This window comes from Neolamprologus multifasciatus, chromosome 3, assembly GCF_963576455.1.
Source record: "Neolamprologus multifasciatus chromosome 3, fNeoMul1.2, whole genome shotgun sequence".
Classification (NCBI taxonomy): Eukaryota; Metazoa; Chordata; class Actinopteri; order Cichliformes; family Cichlidae; genus Neolamprologus; species Neolamprologus multifasciatus.
Genome location: NC_140441.1, coordinates 32,963,757 through 32,979,206, shown reverse-complemented (window position 1 = coordinate 32,979,206; position 15,450 = coordinate 32,963,757). Strand labels below are relative to the sequence as shown.

At 38.9% G+C, this 15,450-nt stretch overlaps 2 protein-coding genes across 2 annotated transcripts in view; both read right to left on the bottom strand.

Annotated features, from left to right (window-relative positions):
- LOC146522634 (uncharacterized) overlaps positions 1–15,450 on the bottom strand; it is a 518,363-nt gene that overhangs the window by 452,990 nt on the left and 49,923 nt on the right. The gene's annotated exons all lie outside the window — the stretch shown is intronic.
- LOC146522636 (serine/threonine-protein kinase 26-like) overlaps positions 1–15,450 on the bottom strand; it is a 46,177-nt gene that overhangs the window by 30,203 nt on the left and 524 nt on the right. The gene's annotated exons all lie outside the window — the stretch shown is intronic.

Here is a 15,450-nt window from a genome sequence, read left to right as displayed (position 1 = left end):
AAAATGTTACATTTGTGTGATTTATATCGTTATCCGGACGATAGAATTCTTATATCGGGACATGAGATTTTGTTCATATCGCATAACTTTCTTCATTATAAATGTCTTTATTTATTTAGGAGGGATTTTTGTGACAGACGCTGCATTTCTAGGAGTTCCTTTAACAAAGTGTTGTTGTTAACATAAGTACGCATAAAAACAGTGGCGTGTGAAATGAACATGTACATTTCAATCCCAACAACTGGGGAGTTACTTTTGTTTTGTTTTTTTAAACATGTCGACGTTCATATAGATGTTATGATGTTTCTGCAAAGTTTCGTTCAGATAGGTTCATCCCTTAAGGAGGAGACGTGGTAAATACAGACATATTGTATATGCTGATCATAAACTACAATCGACATAGTAACAAGGTGTAGAATTGCCTTTTCATAGATGTAACTGAATCATGAAGCATCAAAATTAAAAATAAAAAAATCCAACAATGACTTTGTGAAGCAAATATATCAGGAGGTCAGTGCTAACATTCACCTGTCATGTGAAAACACTGACAGGGAAAACTGGTTTGGGGTTCACACTATAAAATTATAAATAGATCATAATAAAAAGCAGGATTACGTGACCCTGAGAGGTCACACTTTGCCCTTTTTGTCCCTGGGTGCTCAAAGAAAAACACTTGGGTAGCAGGAGGAAGTTAAAGATTCAACAGCTGCTCAACCATTACTGACCTTTTTACAGGCGGTTAAGTTACTGTTAAATTATCCATTTTTATAAGACTTCAAAAAAAGAAAAATGGCTCTAGTTATTGTTTCACGTTGGGTCTGATTAGACATGCAGCAGGGGAATTTTTAATGTTGGCTTATCAGTTAGAGGCATTCAGGAATTAGACAAAAGGTAAACAAACCAAGTTCCCATACTCAGAAAAAAGGCGTTTCATGTTAACGTTTAAGCAAATGCAAAATAGCTCAGGTGTATTTGCATTCTGTTTGTCATTTCGATAAACATTTTAACTGGCTTTAACTATGTTGATATCAAGTGGGTACACTGGAAGACTATTAAATAACCAGCACTATTAGGTCACAAGCGCCATTAACCTGAAGAAACTGCTGGGAAGCTAACCAGTCAGCAGGATCACTGGTTTAATACATTATCTGGTGCATGACAGCAAAAACTTGCAAATATGAAAAGTAAATATTCTCTGAGGGTCATTGCTTACTGTAAATGACTTTAAATTTACAGACTGCCATAAATATGTACTCGTGTCTCCTTAAAACTATGTGACAAACAGAAGATAGGCGTGTGAAAGGTTTTTGAAGTGAATTTAAGAGTTTATATGCAAATGACCGAGCTTGAAGCATGCCCTAAAAATAACACCACAACTACAAATTAAAATAGAATAAATGTAGTAAAAGAGGAACTTCGTCTGGTCCTGCATGACTGAACACGACTAAACCACACCTGCTTCTCACAGTTGTTCAAACAGCGAACAGTCAGTGAATCTTCTGATCGAATCATTGGTAAAACACTGACTTTGTGTATCAGTATATCGATCGCTCAGCTAATAACATAGCGCCACTCGTTCTATGAAGCGGAAACACCCAATTGTAAGCAAGTGTAATTATATATTAAATTATTTTCAACTTCCAGATATAGATAATAAAATGGGCTTCTTCAATATAAGTTGGAACTGGTTCACATTTCCAAACTTCCTGAAGGAATTCCTGTTGAATCAGCAGAGCCCATTTTTCCATTCTTTTTATAGCCTCTTATATGCTTCTGAGATAAGATACGCTGTGTTTTATATCCCTTTAGACTGATCTCACACAGAGACTGATGATGTATATATAGTGATGACACACATGCCTATAAAAGGTGGAGTCGGGTCAGGTAGAAACACTAAAGAGAAGCGTTTAAAGTTGGGTTGTAAGAGGTCAGTGAGCTGCTAACACAAACATGACACTGCCCTGGAAAACTTGGACAAAGCTGTGGAAACTGTGCAACTGAGCAAGAAAGGACCATGTTTTTACTAACAAGTGCTGTCCAAAAACAAGAGAAGTCTGTGTACAAGTATGTCCCTGTTGGAGGTCAAAGGTCACAGCTGCTAGAGGAGGAAGTACAAACACAGCATTCTCCAAAATGACCTTTGCAGACAGCATCATGTGAAACTCTCAGCACTCTTTAACATTTCCTCTTTCCTCTTAAACATGACGTGATGCGTTGATTCATCCAAGATGCGAAATTACCAAAACAACTTTTGTAAAATGATAATGGCCCCATGCTTTCACCTTACATACCAACATATTTTATTATATACAAGTTAAGCCCTTCACCACTGCTTCCTCTTAGTCAAAACTCTATAGTAGCTGCTGGAGGGTGAGAGTGGTTCATGTCATAAACAGCACTGCTTTCGTGAGAAATATACAGCAGTGCAGTACATACATTCTATGTATGTATATTTTATTTGAAAATTTAAAAAAAAAAAAAGCAGTGTGTTATGATTCATGTGCTGAATCATCGTACATTTTCCAAATAGTTCAGTGGGATGCAGTAGTGTTAGCTTAACTGGTGATTTCATATTCCCCACAGGTGTGAATGTGAGTGTGAATGATCTCTTTGTGGTAGCCCTGCGATAGACTAGCGAGCTGTCCACAGTGTAACCAGCCTCTTGGCCTAAGACAGCAGGGATAGGCCCAGCCCACCCTCCACATACTAGACTTTGAGGAGAGAAACAAAATATCGATCCAATTGTGCTAGTATCAATCACATACTGATACCAGTGCAAGTATCGATACTATCAATATTTATATTGAGCTGCCCACCTCTACCACCTACACAATGATTGACTACAGCCCTCATCCAAAGCTTACAAAAGCAAAGGCAAATACCTTCTGCAACATTTATATGTCTGTTCTCCTATCGTGGGACTACAACTCCACATCTTAGACTGCAGGTGCAGATGGCAGTTCTTTGTCCTCGAGTAACCTCGGTGAGCGGCTGCATGTGAACAGCTCTCAGCATACTGCAGATTCTGGTTTGACTGGCTCTCCAGCTAACAGCAGATCCTCAGAGCAGAAGACAGTTTATAGCTGACAGCTACAGCTCCATACGTTGGCGTATGTCCAGCTGCAGGATGAGCAACTATGTGGGGAGCAGGTGAACGATATTTAGGATTCCTGTTTTTGCCCTACAGCCAGTACTGAAAAAGCAGGGACGAGTAGGGCCAATAATAGGTGATTGGCAACAAGTTAACTATTAAAACAAGTCAAAAACAAGTAAAGTCTAGGGATGTGCAGCCAAAATAATATCTACTTCTGGCTGGTCTCTTTTTCACAATGGGTCACTACTGTGGCTGGCCCTGCACTTTTTATTTGGCAGATGTTTTTGCAAGATGCCCTTCATGACGCGGTCTCCAAAGAATTTGTGTTTCCTCCCGCTCTCGAACCAGATAAAATTTGGTAAATAAGCAAACCAATGGCTTTGGATTTAGTCAAATATATATCAAAAATAAGTACATATTATCTACAAATAATATTATTTGACTATTATCCAAAGATTTTACTCCAAGCTCCTGCAAGCTTTATCTGGCAGTATCTGGTATTTTAATGAATTTTTATTCGAATTTTGAGGCTGGGAAATGGCACATATTTCTGCCACCTGCCAGCACTAGCTGCGTATTACGTACAGCAAGTGGGCAGTAAACTACGTTGTTACTACAGAGCACCGATTCACACTAAATCAACCTGTGCCAAATTTCCAAAGGAGAACACATTCAGATTAGAAGATTGCAAGACCATGTGACGTCACTCATGCAATATAATGAAGAAAAACAAGCACCAAGAACACAGGGCAATGGCAGCAGTAGAACTTTGACTTTGGTAAGCTATGAAGCCGCACTGCTTGATGGATTGTTGGAGCATTACGGCTGCCGTAGTCAGGAGCCTCATGGAGTAATCTGGGTCCTAAACTCCGTTAACTTCAGGTCCCAAAGTCAAACGAACACTGCGGCATCACAGAGTTAAAAACTGTCTAAATTCTTTCATCTTTAATAAAATGATTGGCGTTGCTGCTTTACCAGGTGTAACAATTAATCCAGACATCCATGAAAACTGAATTTATTAAATTCAACAGAGTTAGAAGTTAGCAGGAAGTTAGCTCGCTAGCTTCCACCAAAACATGATATAGCATGTCCTGACTGAGAGATTTCTAAAAAAATTCAAATGTAAAGCTCTGCTACCACTTCCAACATAAATAAAGACAAAAAACTAAACAGCAGTGACTTTTGTAAGGTTACTGAAGTCGAACTAGCTGGTATATAATGATGTGCTACGTGATCGCTAGCAAAACAGCTACGTTAGCATAACATTAGCACAGTGAAGCTGAAAGATGAACGCAAACTTTTTACCACTCGGTAAAAGTTAATGTGAGGGTTCCGGGTGGTTAGGGACAAATGCAATTGCATGGCAAAATGTTATAAACGGACCAAACTTCAGTCAGGAGAACAACTGAGATAATACATCCACAATACGAGGTTAGTCAGGTTACTGCAACAACATGGGAATAGAGCAGCTGCGAGAGAATTCAGCACTAATGAATCAATGCTAGGGAAGTGGAGGAAGTGCAGTTTTTGCGTCTCTTTTTTTCGTCTCTTTGCTATGACTGTCGCCCGGCATAATTTGCAAATGATGTTGTTTGCAGCCGCTGGAATGCTTTTGACCAAAACAGGCGCAGCTCGATGACTCCAACATGCGCTATGGCGGTAGAGCGGTATAGTCAAAATCTCTACCGTTGGCCAAATTTATATCGTTTCTACCGTATACCGTTTATACCGCCCACCCCTACATCCACACGTACACTGGCATCTTTGAAAACACAGCTTTTTCTACATGTTTGGGCCTTTCGTCCACACGTAAATGGAGAGTTTTAAGAAGTCCTGCCAATGTGAAAAATTTCAAAAACGTTGTCTGGGCGTTTACGCGTGGATGAGGAAAACAGAGATTTAGTCACGCAATGTAAAAGGAGTGCGGCCTTTTTTGACGTCACACTGTGCACCACTGATTTAGACAGAATTCACATAGACTCCCGATTGGCCACCTGTTGCTTTGGTGTGCTCTTAAGAGCTTTGACTTAGTTTTTAGCATTTACATGCGGACAGAGATATTTTTTCCATAACTGCACGTGTGAACGGGATTTTGTTTTTTATAAACAAAAACAGAAAATCTCTGTTTAGAAAAAATACCCGTGTGCGTGGAAGTAGTTTTGTTGGATAACCTGCTGTCAGAAAACTTATGACTTACTAGCTTCTATGTTGTTCACCCATTCAAACTGAAGCTTTAGAATAACTATGTTTATAAGGTTGACTGGTCTGTAAATAGTTGAGTCTGTGGTTCTTAGGTTAACTTTGAATCTAAAGGAAGCCCGGTGCAGTCCAGTTATTTTTTGCCACCTGAAAAACCATTTTATGCTAAAAAAGTAAAAAAATGTTTTATCACAGATTTGGTGCTTTTCCATTGGTGGAAGGTAAAATCCTCTTTAGTGGTTGGCTGTTTGTTTTTTAAGCAGGAAACAAAAAAAACATATTTAAAAACAATAATTGGTCCCATAAGCTATTGGAGCTGTGGAATGGAGCTGGAGTACCTGGAGGCAACATGCAGAAGTCCACACAGAAAGGTCCCACTCAGCTGGCGAATACAAAACTTCTTGCTAAGACAAGACAGTGCTAACCACCAGACTACTGTGTCGCCTATAACTAATCCAACATTTAAAAATGATGCCTTAATCTAAACGCAGGCAGCTGCACAAGATGATAAGCAATGCAATGCCTAGAACAATCAGCACCACAATATTTTACTGTGAACTGAAAAAAAAAGATAACCACAAATTATAAGTGTTAGCTATATTTAGAGTATTTTCACCATTTCATCAGACAGCCGTTTCCGATGAGGAACTGAAGTAATTATACTGCTCTCTCAAAATCCCCCAGACTCCTCAGACAACAACAGTAATTTTGTCATTTTACCTCACAGGACTTACCGATCTGCTGCTGCCTTGTTTGAGTTACTGTGTGGCTTTGAAAGACCACCTACTCTTTTTGGTTTGAGGGTTAATGGCTGATTTATCTATCAATTCTTCAAAAGAATCAACTAATTGTTCGGTAGGTTTACATAAAACAACTCAAACCACAAAAATGACCAATTTCCGTCACACAAGAAATAAAAAAAAATCTCAATTACAACAAAGTGGCCAGTTTTATAACTTGCCAGTCATTTCTGTGTATTTTGCATCATTTTGTTTCCTCAAAATGATGCTGAAGCCGGCACTGAGTGAAACTGAAGACTTGAATGACTCAAACTCCGTCCAACACAGGAGCCGCTTGTGCCGTCAGGCGGTTTCTGTTTATATGTCCTCATCCAGGAAAATGTGAAGATAAACAAGACAAACGCATGAACAGAGGGGTGTGAGAATGCTCTACTATGATTCAGGCTGCAGAAAGACTGACTCACGCTCTATAATCAAAACTTGCAGGCAGCTGGCTGGTAGCTGCTGATAATTCCTCACCCAGGAAAACACAAACACACCACCTTCAGGGTGGTGGAGCCTGTGATTATATATAGCCACACATACGTACAGGCTGTGAGAACTGGAGCGCTGAAAAGGTGCAGCCGTAAAAATGACAAAGAGCAGAAGGAGAAGCGGCCACTCCCAGGTGTTTGATCAGGTGTATGCCACTTTGACAATAGCCTTGTTCACATCAGAACCGGAGGATCCAACTTGTTTACAACAGGAAGTTTCAACAGAAGAGCACGGGAAAGTCTGGCTCAAACTGCTGAACTGATCCCCTTATGGAGGAAGTTCTGTTTTTCTTCATTGAGAGGGGTCCAAGCAACAAAGTCTGTGTGGATTCGTAGCTCAAACCACACACACACACACACACACACACACACACACACACACACACACACACACACACACACACACACACGGGTATTCAATAGACAAATAGTAAAATAATACTATTTTAGCTGACACACAGCTAGATGCTGCGCTGACATCCTGAAATCTTTAGGTAGTAGTAGTTCACCTTATGAGAGTTGGTATCTGTAAATAATTAAGCGATGCATCCACACATGTGGGTTTTTTGTTTTTGTATTTTAAGGCCAGTAAAGTCCTGTAGTGGATCAGTGAGCAGGAATCCAAGTAAAAAAAAAATGGCAGGAACAGGAAAATGCCAGACGTTTAACACCTAAACCCATATTTAGTTTTTTTTTTCTCTCTCCATACGTAGCTCCATTTTTTATGCTAGTCTGCCAGCTGAGTTAACTTTAAGTTGGTTTTTAAGTTGCTGCACTTCCAATCTAATAAAACTCCAAATCTACACCAGCCATACTTCAGGTACTAAAATTACACAACTGTTATTCAGCGAGGCTGATAAAATGCTATTGTTTGATTGGGGTGAAGCCAGTTGCATGGCCTCATCTGATTGTTCAATCAACTAGTTTTTTTTTTCTCTCATCAAGTGAATTCAACTCTTCGTGGTACAACGCAGCGCTTCGATACTTATTTAGATAAAGAGGGGCGCAGTTTCATCAGTGAGAGGAATCCGAGCATCAGCTTCAGTGAGAAATGACAATGTGTTAACATCAACAGCAGTGGAACATTACAGAAACAAAATGAAATAATTTTAAAGCTTCCATTAATCTTTTACAGGGATGCAGTGTTGCCAACTTAGCGACTTTGTCGCTATATTTAGCGAGTTTTCAGACCCCCTAGCGACTTTTTTTAGAAAAAAAGTCGCTAAAAAAAAAGACGTGAAAGACATTCCAAAAAACAATAATTGCTAAAAGAAATTTAATTTGTAGTTCTAAATAAATTCTAAATGCATTTAGGACGTTTTTTGCTCACTTTATGTCTCGTCCACGATGTTATTTCTCTCTCCAGCAGCGTAGGTTACAATTACATTAGCATGACCAATTATGCAAATTAGGTGATGACGTCATTCAGCGACTTCTAGCGACTTTTAGGACAACCAATAGCGATTTTCCTTACTGAGGAGTTGGCAACACTGCAGGGATGCACTAATCTGATATTTGGATTGGATATCAGTCCAATCTAAAAGCGGGTATCACCAAAAATGATCTGACCCGTCGCACAAATTAGTGCCATGACACTAATTAAAACCAGCAACTGTTGTCAAGTTAGCTGACAAAACCAAAAAATAATAATATTTTTTTTAAAGCCCTCCGATGAAGCTCTCTCCGCTGGTTTCTCTCTCTCGCCGTCACTTTCGTTACAAGCGGTGTAAGACTTGCTGAAATACTTTATGACACTTATGGTAATATAATGTTCTGCCGTCACCTGGCTTTATATTTTTCAGCTTCCCCTCTACAGGGGAGAACCAGGGAAGGAAAATCTAACGTGGCCGTTATTAACAGCAGCAAAGACTCTAACAGACAGCTGGAAATAAACTAGAGTGAATAAATTAAAGGGATAATATAAATTAATTTTTGTTTTATTATGTTCATCTGTACCTTAAATTTAGAAAAAACAGAAGAAAAACCTATTACCAGTACAGTTTATATTTTTAAAGATAATTGTTTTGTAGTTACGAAGTTACGAAAGCAGTGTTCAATTCATTGTCTTACACAAAAGAACGATTCCTGGTCCCTTTTTTAAAAAAAAAAAACATAATCACAGCTCATTAATGTGACACTGCTATCAGATTACTACTGGATTTCAGCTGATACCCAAAGTCATTGATCTGTATCAGATCAAAACGTAGAAAGCAGGACTGGTACATCTCTGGTTGCCATTTCCTGGCCAAATGAAGGCTGGCTGGAAATCCTAAGTATATTTGACTTTGAGGGTGATTGGACTGACAAAATATGTCAGGGCTCGCAAAATCGCTAGCCCGACGTCCCGGGGCTAGCGATTTTTCCAGTCGGGCTACCAAAATCTAACTCAGCCCTGCCCGTCGGGCTATCGTAGGAAGGAAAATATATGTCTATGCTTTTGCATTCTTTCGCCAATGTAGCTGAGTAATTATGTCATTGGCATCGATGAGCCACTGTCAATATGTGACATATTGAAATTGCGTTTGAATTTGCGCTTGCTTTTTGCTTTCACTTTCATTTTGCGATCGCGCGAACGGTGTGTAGAGAGCAGCAGTACTGATTGGTGAGTGACGATTAATTGCGCACCAATTCCTCTGACATCGTTTTATCACTGATTAGCTTACTATTCAAACACGACAAGTGAAATCTGTCGCAGCAAGCTTAAACATGTGAGGTTGAGTGCGCAAAGAATCGCTGAGCGTTATGTGAGTGTGTGTGTAAAAGCAGGAGGATTTAAGCTGGTATTTTAGTTCTGCTCAGCAAAATAAGACAGGTCAGGGTGAAGAAGGGGCAGCCAAAGAAAAGCCTTCCGCAAAACGGAAAAGTTATGACAAATCAGACTATGAGGCAAAAAGAAAGCGCAGCTTTTTTGGTTTCAGGGACAAAAGAATTTCTGTGGCTGGAATATGACGAGCTAAATAACATGATGTTCTGCCAGGTGTGTTGTGAGTTTCATTTGATTTCTGAGTCGACAAGCGCCTTTGTTACTGGGACCAGTAATTTTAAGAAAGACCCCATCAGAACTCATGAGAAATGCAAGAAATGCATTATTGCCCAGTGTGCAGTATCTTTCCCAGAACAAACAGCAATTGGGGAAAAAAAAAAAAATACTAAAAATAAACCAAGCACAACAAGAACTCCTGAAAAAGCTGTTTAGAACAGCGTGCTATATTGCAAAGAGTGAACTACCACTGGCGAAATTTATCAGTCTTTGCAAACTTCAAAAAGCAAATGGCCTAGATCTTGGTTCCACTTACTTCTTACCCGTGACTTCAGTGGAAATTTCAGATTCAGGATCTGACACAGACTGATTCATGTTCTACACAGTTCTTACAAGTTCATAGAAATTTCTGTTCAATTTGAACCAAGTATTTGAGTTGATGGTTGTAATTTTTATACAGTTGCTGTGATTTGTATTTTAACAATTTTTTTGATTAACTTTTGTTTCCGTTACAATATTATACTTTAATGTATAATATTGTAAAGGAAACAAAACATAAAAAAATAGCTTTCTTTTTTATTCGGGCTACTTAAATTTATTTTGGGCTACCAAAAACTGAAGAATGCCTGCCCAAAGGGTTACCAGAGATTTTGAAATTTTGCGAGCCTTGTATGTGATTCAACTAAACTGTCACATTTGGTTCAAAGCCCAACAGAGTGACAGTTCTAATAATATTCTGCGAATTAAACATAAATTCATATTAGATCAACAAAATTTATTAGTGTAGCATGAGGGAGGAGCCCGAGGAGGAAGGTAGGCAAATGTCCATAATCAAACTCTTGGGGAAATACCCTTAAGTTGTGGAATTTGCCTCAAGTTTGTTCTGTTTGACAGAGAATGACCTCCTAAAACCCCCATGGGGCACTAAAACTGAAAGCCCATTACTGAAAAAACAAACATCATAAAAACATGTTCCTGCATACCTGCCAGCACGCAATCAATCACAGCATTACACAATCAAATCACTGTGCCATATCAGCTGAGTCATTGGATATTTCTTCTGTGATAATCAACAACTCAACCCATACTGTCAAGATGCTTCTGATTTGCAAGTGTGACATCATGCATTAGTAGCTGTGTTTTGTGGTGCCACTAGATTTGATTTTAGGCATCAGTGGAAATTTGTACATTTCACCAAAGATGAAATTTTGCCCACGGTGTTAGGATTCTGTGGAAAAATAAACACAATTTTTATATCCCAACATTGCAAAATTTTCCACTAATTAAGCGTTCAATCCCGCTAATGAGACTTTATGATCAATGAAGATTAGGCCTCGCCTAACCTTGTGTAATGTAGGACTATTGATATTAGAGAGGAACTTTGTCGATCACTTTATAAGTTCAGTGATCTCAGATGTGACTACCCCCCCCCCCCCCCCCCATGCAGCCATCCAAGGCTTGGATGGCTGCATCCAAGCCTTACATCAATTTTACCCCCCCCCCCCCCCCCCCCCCATGTTGGTAAAATTGAAATCTTAAGTTTTGCCATGCACGGTTAAAAAAGAAGAAGAAAGCGTTTCAATATAATAAACATGTATTTTTGAGGGCATTTGTTAAGTGAGTCATTTCCATTTTAACATAGTGTGGAAACCCATGAAAGAGCTGACACAACGATGTGATGCCCAAGGCAGCAAATATCACAGTCAGACACTGAACTTATTATTCGTAACAGACTGTAAAAGACATAAACAAAGGAGTCAGCTGGGGGCACTTGTGTAATTATAATGATAGCACTGTTTCAAATGATATCAAGCTTATGTTTCTGGATTATGTAAGATTTCTTTCAAAAGAGGCTCTGAATCATGGTCACAAGCCAGAAACCAACGTAAGAGTCAGCCGAGTGATATCGTTCAGGCTTTACACAACATTTTCCGCGGAGCTGGGGTCTCTCAGCAGCAGCTTCCACTGATAGCAGAAAGGAAGGACTAGAGGAACTAGAGGTTCAAAATATATGTGAAACTGATATCCTAAGCCACAAATCCTCCATTATGCTACTGTACCGCTTTTGTAAACTCATTCATTTAAGCTAAATACCCCCCCACCTGTTACAGGATAATTCTTACAAACTGAGGCACTCCAGCACAAATTTGGGGTTATTTTTTGAGCTGTCTAATCCAACAAATGTTGCAATAATGGCAACCATGCGTCCTAAACTTGCTTTAAAAGGAATTTTTGGCTACCTAGGGGCAGTCAAAACAAGTTTTAGACATTATGCAAAACAGATATGTTGTTTCCTCTTCCAAGTTTGTTTTGCTTTAGCGGGGGAAAAAAAATATCAAGCCCTTTAGCTTAGGTAACTTTGCCCATTTGGCTAATTCAAGTCACTGTACTGGACCTTTTGACTCTATTTATGACTTTAACACCTTTAATCCATTTTCTGCTAAATACGATTACTGGATTTGCAGTTTATTAGACCACCAGCCCATTCATTTTGTTATTATCATCATTTTTAGTAAAGTTTTTATCATTTCTTTTAGTTAGCATGAAATTAGCAGAAACGCTTATCACCTGATACTTTCATACACTATAAATTTAGCTTGCTAACCAATCTTGTCACAAGGGCTCGCCACAGCAGCTTGCACTGCATGTCTAGTTGTACGCTGGATGCCAATGGTCAGTTGGTTAGCATTATAGTGATGCTAGGTATTAGGGATGCACCGATACCAATACTGGTATCGGGGCCGATACTGTAAAATGTGTGTGTACTCATACTCGTAAAAGTTAACCGATACTATGAACCGATACCAACTTATTTCATTAATCAGAGGGTGGCTGGTCATTTCTGTTGTAGTTTTTTAGATTGGTCACTAGGGGGACATCCCGCGCTAAACAGGCACAGGGTTAGGCGAGTGAGACTGGCGGCTCCAGATAAAAAAGAGAAACTGGAAGCTGCTGTATAGGCTAAACAAAATGTCAGCAGTATAGACCGGAACAGCCAACTTTAACTCAGGTTTTGGAAAAGCGATGAAAAATGTCAAGAGAAAATCCACTGGCAGTTAAAATAACAGAGGCTCTGACTCATTTTATTTCTCTGGATGACCAGCCAATGCCGGTCGTGGAAAGCATAGGATTGAACCGTCTTCTCAGCATACTCGAGCCGCGATATGAAATTGGACACTCTGCAATAATTTAAACGTTTATTTTATTCTCAAACCTAATTTGTATTTATTTTATTCCAAACAGAAGTATTTATTTATTATTCTGAAAGCTCGAGACAGTGCCAATAGTTCAGTGGTATTTTGTTAAATTACACTGTGGATACTCTGCAATAATTTAACAGAAGTGCTTATTTTTCACTTGAAATTTTTTTTGTGGTCATTTTTATTACGATTTTATTTTTTATCTGCAGAGAATAAAATAAAACCTGTCTTCCAATTCATTGCATTTGTGTGTGTGTGTGGTAGAAGTATCGATTTTTGTACTCAGTATCGGCAAGTACTCAGATCCAAGTATCGGTATCGTATCGGTTTGAAAAAAATTGGTATCGTTGCATCCCTACTAGGTACCTTCATCTTCACTACAAATTCTGGTATTATTTCCGAGTGGTTATAATATAACTAGCACCCTTTTAACGCACTTAGCGATTCAATTCTTCCTTAACATAAAAAATTATTTATATCACCTTTAAGCTACCAGAGATCAAAGTGGCAAAGTTACTTATACATTTAGGCCAACAATACATAATCTTGGACCCCACTGGCTATCATCTGCTTAAAAAGATTCCCAGCCACATAAGCAAATATATACATATTGGATTTTTTCTAAAGCGATCTGAAAGCCACCATAACTGATATTTATGCTTAAAAGAATAACTACCCAACAAGTGATACATTTCCTATCACCTAATCCACTGATCAGGTAGCTCCAGTCTTGCACAGCACTTTCCACTATGCATCATTGCTCTTGCTGGCAGCAAACCTTGCTGTCTGCCTCGATGCTGTGGCAGCTGGTGCCAGGCGTCGGGTGTGTTGAGGTAAGCAGCCTGTGACACCATTTGTGGCCCCGCCCACTTGGGACGCACAGAGCAGACACGGCGAGCCAGTCCCACAGGTAGACACACCTGAAAGCCAGCTGAGCAACAGGTTGGAGGCGTTTACACACTTCTAGTGCACGTTAGACACCTTTTGTTTCTTACTGGCACAAGTCTGGCATACCTGAAGATTTTCCTCTAATATGACTTCCAAACGGAAGGATGATCCCAGAGTAGATTTTAATCAACTAGACTAAAGGCAGTGGATGTCCTGTAAAATATATCAATCAATGCTGCTGAGCAACAGATACAGAATGGGCCATTAACACATGGAGTGTTACGGAAAATCATGAAGGCTAGACACACCTTTTGAGTTACGCATAGCTCACATCATTAAGGAGATAAAGACAGAGGACTATAAAATGTGTCACTATGGAAACATTACATAAACACAAAAGTGATATAATCAGAAAATATGTCAGGTTCAGGAGAATTAAGGTCAATATAATGTGAGTCTGCGATATCAGCTGATAATAACTTAATATATGGATGTGATAAGAGGCAGAAACATTGTGTCATCATAAAGTGTGCCTGGATTACAAGCAGCACATTAAGTCACAGTAAATCTGGATTATTTAGAAGTCTTAAATCCTAAATACACAAGAGAGTTAAATAAACTCGTTTATACAGCAGCAGAGTCACACTGTAATTCATCGCATGTATATATCCGACGGTACGTAAGCCACAGAGTCACACTTCAGCTTGGGTTGGTAAAACAAAGTCACAAAACAAGCCATCGTGACACATTACAGGACACTGTAAAGTACATATGAAGCAACAAAGCCAACACATAAGCCACTACAGAAACACTATTCACACTTTTACAGCTGTAACCACCTTAAACATACAGTAAACTCAAAAATGAGGTAATATATTAGTTCACTTTAAAAAATGTGAACACCATGAAATAAACTTGTTTTAGGGAACCGGAGAGACATCATGGGTACACCTTAAATTGTATAAACACTACAAATTCACTTGTTCAGAAAGCCACCTTAGAAATCATCATGCACACATTATAGGTCGCATTAAGAGCTAAGGGCACTGAGAACTATGTGTATGCAAGTATCACAGTTACCACTGAAGACACAAAAACACCCTAAAAAGTTACTGTAAGCTTATTTTGTAGAAGCCAAGCCACCTTATAAACCTTTCTATGAAGATTACAGTTTCAAGTCGACTTGGAGAAGTTAAGTCACATTATTAAGCAATTATTTGAGTAAAACACCCAACTTTAAAGTGATTTAAAAAGCACAAAATAAAAAGAAACTCAATTTATGGCCCCAGAGTTCCATTATGAGTACACTTTAAACGATATAAAATACCACAACCTCACAATTTCAATAAGCTAAATAACTTTATGGGTCATTAAATCCACACTATAGGTCACATCAAGAGAACAGGCCCTGTAAACTAAACTTTGAGCACCAAAGTTATGATATAAGCTGGTACAGAGGTATTGGAATTACACTTATTACAGATGTAAACACCCAAAGGTTGACAGAGCAAGGTATTGAGCAACTATGTAAATATAATACTCAAACTTAAGGGATTTAGACACCATAAAATAAAAGCCAGCTCAATTTAAGGAAGCAAAGCTACATTTTACACAAGTGTAGCTTCATTTCACAGCGCAGAGCCACAATCTGGGGAAGCTACATCACTTTATGAGTCAGCACATGCACATCAAAGGTCGAATAAACAGGTATAAATACACAATTAGACACTATGTGAGATTTTGACCATAAACTCATTTTCCACAGCTAGAGAAGATCTGACGAGTCACTTTTCCCTATTGTTTTTTTAACTGGATG